Source organism: Lepus europaeus, chromosome 13 (genome assembly GCF_033115175.1).
Source record: "Lepus europaeus isolate LE1 chromosome 13, mLepTim1.pri, whole genome shotgun sequence".
Taxonomy (NCBI): Eukaryota; Metazoa; Chordata; class Mammalia; order Lagomorpha; family Leporidae; genus Lepus; species Lepus europaeus.
In genome coordinates, this window is record NC_084839.1 from 54837953 (window position 1) to 54851979 (window position 14027).

Genomic DNA, 14027 nt, shown 5'->3' on the forward strand with positions numbered 1-14027 from the left:
ATCCGTCAAATAAATAATAAAAAAAATACATTTAGTATATTTTTCTGAGAATGAATTTTATTGTTGAAATTATTATTACATAGCAGATTTTGCCTACTATTGTATAGTTTGATTTTTTTGTTCCTTTTAATTATTTTTAAAGATATTTATTTGTTTGAAAGGCAGAGTGACAGACAAGGAGACACAGAAGAAATCTTCCATCTGCTTGTTCATTCCCCAAATGGCTAAATTGACCAGCCAGAGCTGGGCCAGGCTGAAGCCAAGAGCCTGGAACTCCATCTGGGTCTCCCATGTGGGTGTCAAGGGCCCAAGTCCTTGGGACATCATCCACTGCTTTCCCAAGAGCATTAACAGGGAGCTGAATCAATAGGTTAAAATAAATGACTTCAAGAATTAAAGGAAATCGAGTAACAACTTACCATTTATTGAATGCTTACTATGTGTCAGGCAGTGTTCTGAATTCCTTAACAAGTAGCACTTAAATATTTCTTTTTTTTTTTTTTTTTTTTGACAGGCAGAGTTAGACAATGAGAGAGAGAGAGAGAGGGAAAGAGAGAGAGAAAGGTCTTCCTTCCATTGGTTCACTCACCAAATGGCTGCTGCGGCCAGCACGCTGCACCGACCCCGAAGCCAGGAGCCTGGTGTTTCCTCCTGGTCTCCCATGCGGGTGCAGGGTCCAAACACTTGGACCATCCTTGGCAGAGGATTAGCCTAGTGAGCCGCAGTGCTGGCCACACTGGGACTCAAATCAGCATTCACAGGGGATGCCCATGTCATTGGCAATGGCTTAACCTGCTATACCACAACACTGGTTCTCGTTTGTTTTGATTTTTAAATTCTAATTCTCCCATGTCTAATATTTTCATTGAAACCCCTGACTAGTTTTTATTGTGACTGTGTGATATTGAAGGATATCCTTTTCTTTTTAATTTCTTTGTCCTTTTGTGTTAACCATACTTCTATTAGGAACATAAATGCAAACTTATGTGTACCAATCTCAAACCTTTTTGTTGTTTTTAAAAATGGTTCTTTGTATTTATATTTTTGCCATAATAAATGTACTTGACATTATTTGTCACAATTGTTTGGAATGTGCTTATGCCTCCTGATTCCTTTCTTTTTCTGTTGCTTTAGGGATTCTTCTCTTCTTTCCTTCTTCCCTTCCTTCCTTGCTGCCTCCCTGTCTCCTTTCTGTCCTTTCTCCCTTCCTTCCCCTTATCCCCAAAGTTATTTGTAAGGTATATATTTACTTCTTTTAATTTTTATTTATTTATTTTTTTGACAGGCAGAGTGTGAGAGAGAGAGAGAGAGAGAAAGGTCTTCCTTCCATTGGTTCACCCCCCAAATGGCTGCTACGGCCAGTGCGCTGCACCGATCCAAAGCCAGGAGCCAGGTGCTTCTCCTGGTCTCCCATGCGGGTGCAGGGCCCAAGGACCTGGGCCATCCTGCACTGCCTTCCCAGGCCACAGCAGAGAGCTGGCCTGGAAGAGGGGCAACCGGGACAGAATCTGGCGCCCCGACCGGGACTAGAACCCAGGGTGCTGGCGCCACAGGCGGAGGATTAGCCTAGTGAGCCATGGTGCCGACCAAGTTTATATTTACTTTTAACACTAATAACCACCTTTACATTAGAATAAAATTTCTTAAACCTATTTCTCTCATTATAGCATGAGACAAAGCTGCTTTTGATTAACTACAGTGTAAGATAGGAAATTGCCTCCTTTTACTACTTTCTTTTCGTTTAATCACTTCCTAGGTGGTGTTAGTGTAATCTGGGGTGTTAGAGCCAGGAAATAAAATTTAAATAGTAATTTTTAATAATATTATGCTTCTCTTGCAAGAAGTATTTTAAAATATATTAATTTATCTTCATAACCATATTTGAAAAACTTCAGCTCTTTTTTTTTTTTTTTTTGACAGGCAGAGTTAGACGGTGAGAAAGAGAGAGAGACAGAGAAAAGGTCTTCCTTCTGTTGGTTTACCCCCCAAATGGCTGCCGCAGATGGTGCGCTGTGCAGATCCGAAGCCAGGAGCCAGTTGCTTCCTCCTGGCCTCTCATGCGGGTGCAGGGTCCAAGCACTTGGGCCATCCTCCACTGCACTCCGGGCCACAGCAGAGCACTGGCCTGGAAGAGGAGCAACAGGGACAGAATCTAGCGCCCCGACCGGGACTAGAACCCGGGGTGCCGGCGCCGCAGGCAGAGGATTAGCCAAGTGAGCCGCGGCGCCAGTCAAAACTTCAGCTCTTACATTATCTTTCCATCACTTATTTTAGAAGAACACATTGCTGTTTTCATTTTGAAAGAATTTGAATATTCTGTTCTAGCTTAATAACTTTCAAGTAAGTTCAAACGGGATGCTATAGATTGCATCTTTCCAGAACCCGTGTATCTCTAAGAGTATGTTCTATTGCCTATAAGACATACTACTGTTGTGTATAGAATTCTTGAGTCATAACCCCTTCCCCCACATTGTATAGATGTTATTTCAGGGTCACCTAGTGTTTAATAAACCCAACACAAATGTAAGACCAGCTAGGCTGTTTTACTTCTTTGTAGGTATCCTAAATCTCTTGTCAGATGCAAATAGGGTTGTGTTATATTTTTACCCTCTTTCTATCCTTTTTTACAGTTGCCCTTGCGCTATTTTTCAATTCTTGGTGGGTTGCAGCCTTTGTCTTGTGATTCAGCTTCTGTTGTCTTTTTCCCCTACCCTCTGCATGTGTACCTTTTACTGTTTTCTGTGTCATTGACTGAATTATTTTAGCACAATCTCTTTGTTACTTCCTTAATGCAGATTCATTTAGAATAATAAAATTCTAGATCCCTTTCAATTTTTCTTAATGCTTTTAATGTTTTTTGTCACCACACATGCATTGCAACTCTCTACAACACCAGTCTGTTTCCTGGTAATTTTATCATTCATCTTTTGCTTCTGAGGCCATACTTTTTAAATTTTATTTAGAACACTAAAAAGTATGTTCTCCCCACCCCCCCTATTTTTTTGTTCTTTTCCTATGTTTCTGTGGTATGTGTGTGTGCATACCCTTGACTTCTTTTGTTTCGAAGAATCTTTTGATGCTTTTGGTCAGTTGTTTATCCTGGAATGAGGCATGATCTATCTAAGTCAGGCTTAGTGTACATATTATGCCTGGCTGGTGGATTCTTCTGGGAACATTTTACTATTTCCATGGTTAATAGAATCTTCCTCTTTAATCTTGAGATGATGGTCAAATGTCCAGTGTCCAGCTGTGATTGACCTCCTTACATGCTTTTGAACTGGGGACACATTTTCTATCCTGTTTTGGTCATCTACCCATTGAGTAGTGTTGAAAATCATTTGGAGTTTTTTATTGTCTACCTTTTGAGTAGTGTTAAGAATCATTTGGAATTTTTCCTTCCAGACATAATATGTGAAATCTGTAATGTCCAAACAGCATCTCTTTCAGGGCTCTTCTTAATTCAGACACTAAAATCTCATATTCAGTGTGTTACTGTCTGTTAACCTGAGAAAGAATATACAATGGGAGGGAACGATAGGAGTTGAGAATGGGATGGCACAGTGCTGATGGATTAGCTCTGACTTCCTCATAAAGCGGCTTTTGGTTACATCCTGGTTCTGTGTTCAGCAGAGCCACCATATTGCTGGGAAGGAGTACAGAGCAGAAGTGAGTGAAAACTTCCAACCTTCCTTTTTCCTAACCTCCTTGTCTGGTGTCAGGGCCCCCATACATTGATTCATTATGTGAAACTTCCCCAGGAGAATATCAGATTATCTAGTAACATGTCTGGATTCCACTACTGTTTCAACTTGTCCATTTACCCTGTGTTTCAGGGGTGTGAAGAAAGGGGTGCATCAGATACATCTGAGTGACCCTTATAATAACACAGAATGGTGGTATGATGCATAAGAAACACTATTCCAGAAGCTGAAGGTAAAACAACAGTGAATGACTTTCAGTAGAAAGTAGTTAATGGAGGATTGAAACCAGGGCTTCTTTGAGATCCATGTGTAGGAGCCTCATCATCATTCATGTGAGAGTATTGGATACAATTATTATGTTCATGTTAGATAATCAACAGGACCTGCCAAACATAATGGATAAAGAGAACGAATAAAAGGAATTGTCAGGGAGTCTTAAGTCAAGGATCTGGGAGTTTGGGTCAGCTGATTATATTTAGAACATCCTTGCAATCCCATTTATTAATCTGCTTGCTCCCTAAATTAAATATGTTCACTGAGGTCTCAGTCACGTGTTGAGAATAATGTCTCAAGGAAACTGTCTTTAGACTCTCAAGTTTTGAGCATCCCAAGGGAAACATTTTTAAAGATCTCTCTCATTCATGCATGCACACTTTCAATTCTTGTTCAGAGTGGAGCAGCTGCTTCTGCAACTGCAGGAGAGTTTCCTACTTAGAATGAGGTCTGTCACTGTCATTTTATGGCAGACTGACTTGAATGCTGTTTGTTAGTTTTTGAAATAATTAAATATTGCCTGCCATTGTACAGGACTGCTTTTCAAAGCACACTGGGGGCCACTGCTGTAAGCCTCTTGCATTTCATTCCTTAGGCTCTCTGCTTGGTAGAACTCCTAAGGCAGGATAGTGTCTTCAGGCCTTGAGATGGGCCACACTTACATGATGGAAAACATGGAGTTAGACTCAGAACCAGGAAAAAGGTCTGGGGAGTGATATGTAGATAAGTGTTGGTAACCAGAAACAAAGAATCAAGGGCTACTTCACTTTTGCCCTGTACCCAGGTGGTTCCTTGTCTCTTAAGGAGGACCAGAGAGTTGAAGGACACTAAATGGAAAGACAACAAGGAATAGAGGAACACCCTAGGATTTGCCCAGAGAGCTGAGGTCAGAGGGCAGGCAAGATGGATGGAAGACTCAAAAACAAAGAAAGAAAGACAGGAAGGAAGGAAGGAAAGAGGGAAGTTAGGGAAGGAGGAAGGAAGGAAGGGAAGGAGGGAGGGAGGGAGGGAGGGAGTGAGGGAAGGAGGAAGAAAAAAAGGAAGAAAATAAAGAAGTCAATGAATATGGACAAGGTAGGCATTTTCCAACTACAAGAGATTGGTAAACCCTATGGAAAATGAGAACTTAAGAATGAGTCATTTTGAAAGTTCTGTATTTGGCATAAACACTTTACAGTCAGTAACCTTATGATTAAAATAAGTCTGTGTGCAGTGAGAGTGCTAGCTGAACACTTTTTAGTTGCAAATGCCCTCCCATTTATTCTGAATTAGCTTGTTCACACTTTAATGGATTAAAATTTCCATTTTAGGTTTTTATATATGATTATGCATTGCAGTTAAAGCTTCTTTTTGGGAAAGGTTTTACAATGTGATTTTTATTTGTTTGCTAGTAAAATTTATTACTGTAATACTTTTACCATCCTCATTTAATCTTCAGACTCCTCTTTAAAAAAGGTCAGTTCAGTATTGTGTTAGCTACTTGCACTGAGGTTGGGGAAGGATGAGTTTCACAGTGTATACATTCTTGTTGACTTTGTCTTGAATGTTTTATTCTACTTATAGTGAAGTCAGTATTTACAGAAATAAGTTATTTAGCCATATTAAGATTAGAAAAGGTCATGAATGCTTTATTTCCAGCCATTACTATGAAAATAGGGGAAGGAGAAAAATACCCCACATGAACTTTTTTTTTAAGAATTATTTATTTATTTGAAAGTCAGAGTTACACAGAGAAAGAAGGAAAGTCAGAGAGAGAGAGAGAGAGAGAGAGAGACAGAGAGACAGAGAGAGAGAGAGAGGGAGGTCTTCTATCTGCTGGTTCATTCCCCAGTTGGCCACAACCACTGGAGCTGCGTTGGTCTGAGGCCAAGAGCCAGGAGTTTCCTCTGGGTCTTCCCATGTGGGTACAAGGGCCCAAGGACTTGGGCCATCTTCTACTGCTTTCCCAGACCATAGTAGAGAGCTGGATCGAAGTGGAGCAGGCAGGACTCGAACCGATGCCCATATGGCATGCCGGCACTGCAGGCGGCAGCTTTAGCACTACGCCACAGTGCTGGCCCCCCACATGAACATTTAAATATTTCAGTTCTTCAGAACAGTATTGAGGAAAAGCTGCTGCTTTTTTGAAATCACATGACTGAGTGAAAAACTTATAATCTGGTTTATTTTTTCTTGAGCTATTCCCTCATAGTCACTTTTAGTATGAACACCCATTTCTGCAATAATAGTGATTATTTCAAGGTTATATACTAAGAAATAAATACCTCTTGCATTCATATTGTAAGTCTAGATGAATACTGCTTCTACATACATTTAATATGTAGATTTCTCTAAGTTATTTCAAAGTTTAAAATATTTCAGTCAATCCCAGAAATAAAGCAAATAGTCCAGTTCTGTTTTTCTTATAGCATCTCATTTAAAGATCCATTTAATTGTTGATATTTTTGCCTATGGGTGTATCTTCATCGGCATATGTATGTGAATTTATTTGTTTTAACATTCAGAGCATAACTATTTAAACTGTGATGTCATTAAACTTTATGGGGTGTAGTATTTCCCACAGGACCCCAATTCATAGGAAACTCTACTACACAATGAAATAAAGACCATCTAGCAAAAAATGAGTCTGTCATCATTGGCTCTTTCGTCATAGATTTTGTAGCACAGCTCAAATTAATTTTTTAATTCTTTAGAATTTTTTATTCTGAAGCGATTGCTCATTCTGCTTTGTCTAGAGTTGGCCTTGAAGAGAGAGGAAAAAGTAATTTAACTAAAGGTCAGTCTCTGGGCAAAATGAATTCTTACATCCCATGCAATAGAAATCTGTTTTGGGTTCTCAATAGATGGTGAATTTTTATTTCCATGTTGTTGAAACACAGTGGGTACTTTTTAACTCAAGTTTGAATGATTGTGGTTGAAAATACAGATAATATTAAAGGTACTATAAAAATAAAATCAAATTCTATATACTACTGCACGTCCATATATACATATACAAATCATCAGTCCAAATTTATATTCATCTAAAATATTTGTAAATGTTACTCCAAATACATATTTGGTAGATTCATTATTGAATCTTTATATAAAATTCATCTTCTATAAGCTGTTCAGAATCTTTAGAATTCTTCTACATGTCTTAATAATTGTGTTTGAGTAATGTTTTACATTTATGGGAGTTTTAAAAAGGCAGGTGCGATGTGACATATCAGAAGAAGCAAATTAAACTCTTGTAAAGCACAGCTGGAATGCTAAAAATGTGTATTTGTAATTTAAATATGTGACACCATCACACTGTAAAATCAGTTCATAATTAGAAAACATCTGTTTTTTCCAATATGATGCCTAATAGTATATTTAAATAATTTAGAATGCAATAAGAAAAAAAGTCAAGGAACAATATGTGATTCATGGACATTTCTTTTCTTTGTTTAATGCCCTATATGAGATATTGGAGTAACCTATTACTTTGAAGCTAGTCTTTGGACAGAACATAATAATCAATGATGAAATGCATATGCCCAACATATGTGCTATTATGACCTTATCGTGTCAAATATTAAATCAATAAATAAATAAATGCAGGTTGTGTAGGTTGCGGTGTTTGGAAGGATTTACACACTGTTATTTTTCTCTCTCCTCTACTTTTTTAATCAAAAGACATTGAAATAAATACAAGTTGATTATTTTCACAGGAAATTTATGTGAATGTATTGCAAATACAGAGGAGCTGTTGAGTTGCATGGATTCTGGAAATATATTTGAGACAGGTAAAATATTGAGTTAAAACTTATCAGGATCAATTCAAGTTTAGCTAATAAAGTTTGAACAAAACCACAATTTCTCAAATGAAGTTAACATGGTAGATTAGCCACACATCTGTCATCAGTGTTCACATAGGAAGGTATTTATATATGTGTGATGAAAACTCAAATGGGTATTTTTATTCTAACTGAAGTTTGCATGCTGAATAGTCTCTTGGTTTATTGGCAGTAAATCGTGTAACTGTTTTTTTTTTTTTTTTTTTTTCTTTAAACCACAGTCCAAGTATTTGTTTCAGATGTGGACAAACCAAATGTGGCTTGGAAGGTTCTGTTTTTGGTATTACTAGCCTGAGACTGGAAAGGTTTGCAAGTCCAAAAGTTAAATAAATATATATAAGTAAGATTAAAAACAAAACCAGATAAAGCATTTGCATCAGCTGAGAAACTGAATGGAGCAGTCAGAAATACAGGTCAAACACATTTCTTAAGCTTAGTCACTGAGTGAATTGGATGCCCCAAGACCTGCCAGACAAGGAGGTTTGAGGAAAGGGATGGGAGGGTAGTGTTAAAGGGAATCACCTTTCTATTTTAAATGCAGTTCTATCACTTTAATTCTTGGATTGGGCTTGGGGGTGAAAACTCACTTTTGCAAGGGTTAAAGTACACAAAGTTAATCTGCTACCATTTATATTCATCTACTTTGAATCGCCTTTTATCCACCTTTGCCGCTACAACCCACCACTCCCCATTCATCAGTTTATGCATTGTGCGCCAGGGCAAATAATGACAGAATATCTAGCTAAAGAAGGGGTACTTAATCAGCAATCAAGATTCAATTTGTTTTAATTTTAGCAGGTGTTTGTGAGGTACATTGATGGGAGAGATAATATGTGCTGCTTTCATTAGCTCTCTTGTTTTTGTGCTTGAACATTTAAGAGCCAGATGTTCGGAGGTGAGCTGATCAGAATATTAAGTCTCCAGAGGTTGGTTTCCATAGTGTTTTACATTCCTTTCTTTATCTCCCTCGATTCACCCTGAGCTCTGAGGTGCAAGTGCTGGCAACGACAGACTCCATCTCAATGTCCTGTCCAACTAAGCCTTTAAATTAGTGGCTAATTCTCTGTATAAAATACTTTCATTTAATAATCTGTCATTAATTCTTGGACTTGGGGTCAGCTTCATTTCTCATTTGAAACTCTCTCAACTGATAATCTATTTTAGAAATTATTTGTATAGCAGCTGGTATTTCACCAGGATATATTCCTGAAGCAAAAGCATGGGAATCATATAAGCTAAAAAGGTAATGGCCCCATTATTGTCTTAAATCAATATCCGAACTTGATCAGTGCTCTGTCATCAAGTAGTCAAAACAAGACAGTGATGACAGCAACATGGCATGTACAATAATAGTAGGGCCATTCAGAATTGGTAGCTTTTGCTGAGTTTGAAAGTTATTACCTCTGGCAAGGAAGTGTGAATGTTCGTGCATGAAATTATTTTATAATGTAACATAAGATTACTATGTTACAGTTTGCTATAAACCATTAATAGGACTTGGAGAAGATCTAATCAGTGGTTAGGCTTTGTTTTACAGTTTTAACTCAATTGTAACTGAGTTTTTATTTTTTAATAGCTTTTCTAGTTACATTTTGATAAGCTGCATATCTTTTTTTTGTTGTTGTTCTCACAGATATTAGGAACGTGATTTTCCTTTTTGCTGGAAAACAAACCTACCAATAAAGAGTTAATTGATTTGGCATTGGCAAAAAGATGTTTTTCCCCCCTACTAACAGTTCTCTGTTTACTTTGATGTTTAAGGATTATACTGTTTTACAAGCATATTTTCTTAATTGTGTCACCTTGTACTCTAAATATGTCAGAGGGGAAACATTTGCAAGTGATTAGATATGGACCTATGTGTCACCAAATGTATGAGGTACATACCCTTATAGGATATAATTGTGATCTTTTAATATGCGGCCATTGACCCAGACTTGTTATTATCTATTATAGTTTATAATAATGTATCTCTTTATGATTAAATGATGATGCCCGGCAGAACACTATGATTAGCATTTCAGTTATTTATAGATTATGTCAGAGCAGTAATAAACATAAAATGCTGTTAATGTGTGGCTAATGAAATCTGGACATGAACAAGTTTATGAATTGATATAATTCATTTGAGTCTTCTAACTGAGCTGCTGGTTCTCGTCATAATTCAAAAGCTTAGCAGGGTTCACCGATTAGGAGGTAGACTAATTTGCTACAAAAAGTCAATGGGTTTTCATCGTCTTGGGCCATCATGCCCAGCATGGCTGATTGCATAAGAACTATACAATGTAATTCTCATAAATATATTTATTAAGCTTAATATGTTTTGTGAGGATAGGAAAGAATCTGCTATCACATATATCTGTAGAACAAAAATCACAGTGTTTAATTAGATAGCCCAAAAGATGTGTGTGGTAGAATCATGAAATCTAGAGAATTATTTGATTATTAAGGAAAGAAAAAAGCTTTTGATTCAGGAGCAAATGCTGATAAAGGCTGCACAGTGATAGGTACCTTTTCTTTCCCTTGGGATACCCATCAAGAGGCTGAATATATGACATCCTGTTTGACCAGTGATGACTAGAGCTTGCTAGCTGGCATTTGTATTTCAGGTTGGTTGTACTAGCTTCTTGTCTAAACACAAGTCTGAGTCTTGGTGTCTGCTTGGTTGTGATAATGGTAATATATTTGTCACAAGGGTCTGTTTTTAGACCAAATATGAAACCATGATTTCTTCTTAGGATATACACTCTGATGGTCTCTCTTAAAGTCAGAGACCTATCTTCATGACTAGACAGAGACCACTCACCCTCAGCTTGTGGAAAACAAGTTCTGTACTCTCAGGAAGTAGTGGCTGCCTCCTTGATATGCTACATTGGCAAAGAACATGGCTAATTGGCTATCTCTGATACCTTTAAAAACTAAGTCAGTTTTGAATATAATAATGTGAAGAGAAACAATGCATTGATTTTCCAGCTTCAGTTTGAATGTAAATATCTGGTTTCTGTTTCAGTGTGTCTAATTTATGTACTACTTCCATAATACCAGATCTTACTTTTTTTACTAATTCTTCAAAGTTCAGGAAATAGAACAAGAATTAAGGGGAGGATTTTTCAAGGTGGTACATTTTTGGTCATAATAATAAGAATAAGAATAATTATTATTATTCTTAAAATCGGCATTCTAACCATAACAGCAGGTTTCCAACAGTAATAACCATGCTTTCTGGTTGCAAAGAAAGTTACCTGTGATTTAATGTAAACTATCCTTTGGATACTCAAGTGGAGGCTGGATGATTAGAAGAATGATAGAAATCCAGGAAGGATCTGCATTTCACAAAATGTGTTCTATGGAATATTAGTGTATTGAGATATTCTCTTTTAAAAAATGATCAAAGTAGGATGGGAAATTTAATATAATGAACCATGTATACCCCTCAATAATCAATTTAACATTAATCTGACCCTTTATATAACTGGCTAGAAATAGTTAAGGAATATAGTAGATGTTCAGTAAATGTTTTGTGTAATTAAAATATCCATTAATTATAATTTTGGGGGAAGTTCTTTATTTCTTGGATTGTAGCACTTTTAATGCAAACTACAGCTTTTGCATATTAAATAAAGTCAATTTCCTTGTCCAGCAGTTCTGGCATAAGGCTTGAGTCCCTTATTGTTCTTAAAAGAGGGATTAGGTAAATTTCTAGAATGCAATCTTTTGCTCTTTGGATAATTTTCCTCACGGTTATATTCTGTCGGGAAAGTGCACATTTCTCCAAAATCTGCTGGGGCAGTGATCTACTGGCTCCTCAGAGCTCCATAGTGGAGGTGGGAGAGGCTGCTTTGGATTGGAATGGTAAGAGAGAAGAGGGATCAGTGAGGCCTGGGTGGGAACAGGTTGCGAAGCCCCAGTGGAGTCCTGCGGCTGTTCTATAAGACTAGCACCCTGGTTGATTTCTGTGGAATTCCTTCTGCTTGAAATCCATTTATTCTTCTTCACCAGAAGCATTTTTCCTTCTCTTCTTATGTAAGGAAATTTCTCCTTTTCCTTTTATTTCAAGCACAAAACAAATAATATTGGCTCTCTGAAATTTTACCACATTCTTTCTCTGCCCCATTGTATTCCTGTGCTGTATTGTATATTTACTATTACTAGTATGCTAGTCATTGTATGTTGTATTGTATGTTTAACTGTACATGTTTCTTCATTTTGTCAAGTGCATGGTCTGAGTTCCATTCTGCTCTGTATATGCTTGAGGGACTGTGGAAATTAAAAAAATAAATAAATAAATAAAAAACAAAGTGATCCCCAGTTAATTTAATCTGCATGGTGATCAGGCCTTGAAAAAAACCCAAGGTGGCAGGGAAGACGTCCAGCAGCAGTGGTATCATTGGAGCTCTGGGTCCCAATTTTGAAGATTGGCTATGTAAAACTACCCAGAACTTTATACAAAATAAGGAAGCTAGAATCCATTTTCAGAGAATCAGTTGATTGCAACTGGGTAAGGCCTGCAAGTACATATTTGGAATACAAACAAACCAAAAGAAAGTACAACAGATATCTCCCCCAGGAATAGAGTACATGGTTTTAGATCTAGATGCCTCTTTATTTATTTTTTAAATTTATATGAAAGGCAGAGTTATAGCAGAGAGAGGGAGGACAGCAAGAGAGGTCTTCCATCTGTTTGTTCACTCTCCAAATGGCTGCAACGACTGGAGCTGAGCCCATTCAAAATCAGGAGCCAGGAGCTTCTTCCCAGTCTCTCACACAGGTTCAGGGGCCCAACTACTTGGACCATCTTCCTCTGCTTTTCCAGGCCATAGCAGAGAGCTATGATATATCAGAAGAGGAGTAGCCAGGACGCAAACCAGCACCCACATGGGATGCCTGCACCACAGGTAGAAGCTTAACCTACTGTGCCACAGAGTAGGTCCCCAAATAAATAAACCTTTTTTAAAAAAGAAACAACCAAGGCCGGCGCCGCGGCTAACTAGGCTAATCCTCCGCCTTGCGGCGCCGGCACAGCGGGTTCTAGTCCCGGTCGGGGCACCGATCCTGTCCCCGTTGCCCCTCTTCCAGGCCAGCTCTCTGCTGTGGCCAGGGAGTGCAGTGGAGGATGGCCCAAGTGCTTGGGTCCTGCACCCCATGGGAGACCAGGATAAGCACCTGGCTCCTGCCATCGGATCAGCGCGGTGCGCCGGCCGCAGCACACTACCGCGGCGGCCATTGGAGGGTGAACCAACGGCAAAAGGAAGACCTTTCTCTCTGTCTCTCTCTCACTATCCACTCTGCCTGTCAAAAATTAAAAAAAAAAAAAAAAAAAGAAACAAACAAAAACCATCAAAATGGGAATTAAAAGATGTCTATTTTGTTGCAAAAATTTTTTGAAATCCATACATACAGGAGTCTTCAAAAAGTTCATGAACAATGCATATTATGCATGGATTTCACAAACTATTTGCACCAAAATAAACATTTTAACTCTATTTTCCACATCTTTTTATGTTCCATCTTGCGTATATGTTTATGTCTGTTCGTTTGTGTGTATAACATGTAATGTACTAAATCTTTGTGCTAACACCCTAATCCCAAAGTGTTGATATATAGAGGTGAGACCCTTAGGAAGTAATTAGGGTCTGTAGGTAGAACCTTCATGAATGAAATTAATGTACTTGCAAGAAAAGGCCAGAGCGCCGGCAGGCTTGCTCTCATGTGAGCACCCAGCAATGAGATGGATATCTGTCAACCAGGAAGGGGGCCCTCACCAAGAAGCCATTATTCCCTGACCTCAGGCTTTATACCTCTAGAACTATAAGAGATTTGTTGTTTAAATACCCAGTTTATGATATTTATTATACCAGCCCAACCTAAGACTGTTTATGTGTGCAAAATGTTTATACAAAAACATCTTTGCCTAGTGCTTGATAAAACTCTATGTGGTTTACCCTCAGTGTTTTATGCCAAATCAGTAGAGCCCAGGTTGGGAATATCCCTGGTGCCATCCTGTAGAATTCTATAAGGCCTTAGGAGTAATAATGAACTATTTGAAGTATTTTGAAGAGTTTAATTGAAATTGTAGGTTTGTCTGTGGTAAGACTGCTTATGCTGACTTTGTGCTTTTAGTTTTAATGAAACCAACTTAATGTGGTACTCCAGGTTTCCTCATAAGGTACTCTACTGAAGACAAAGGTCTTCATACATATAGGTAAAGGGTCTTCTCTGAGTCAGAAACTGG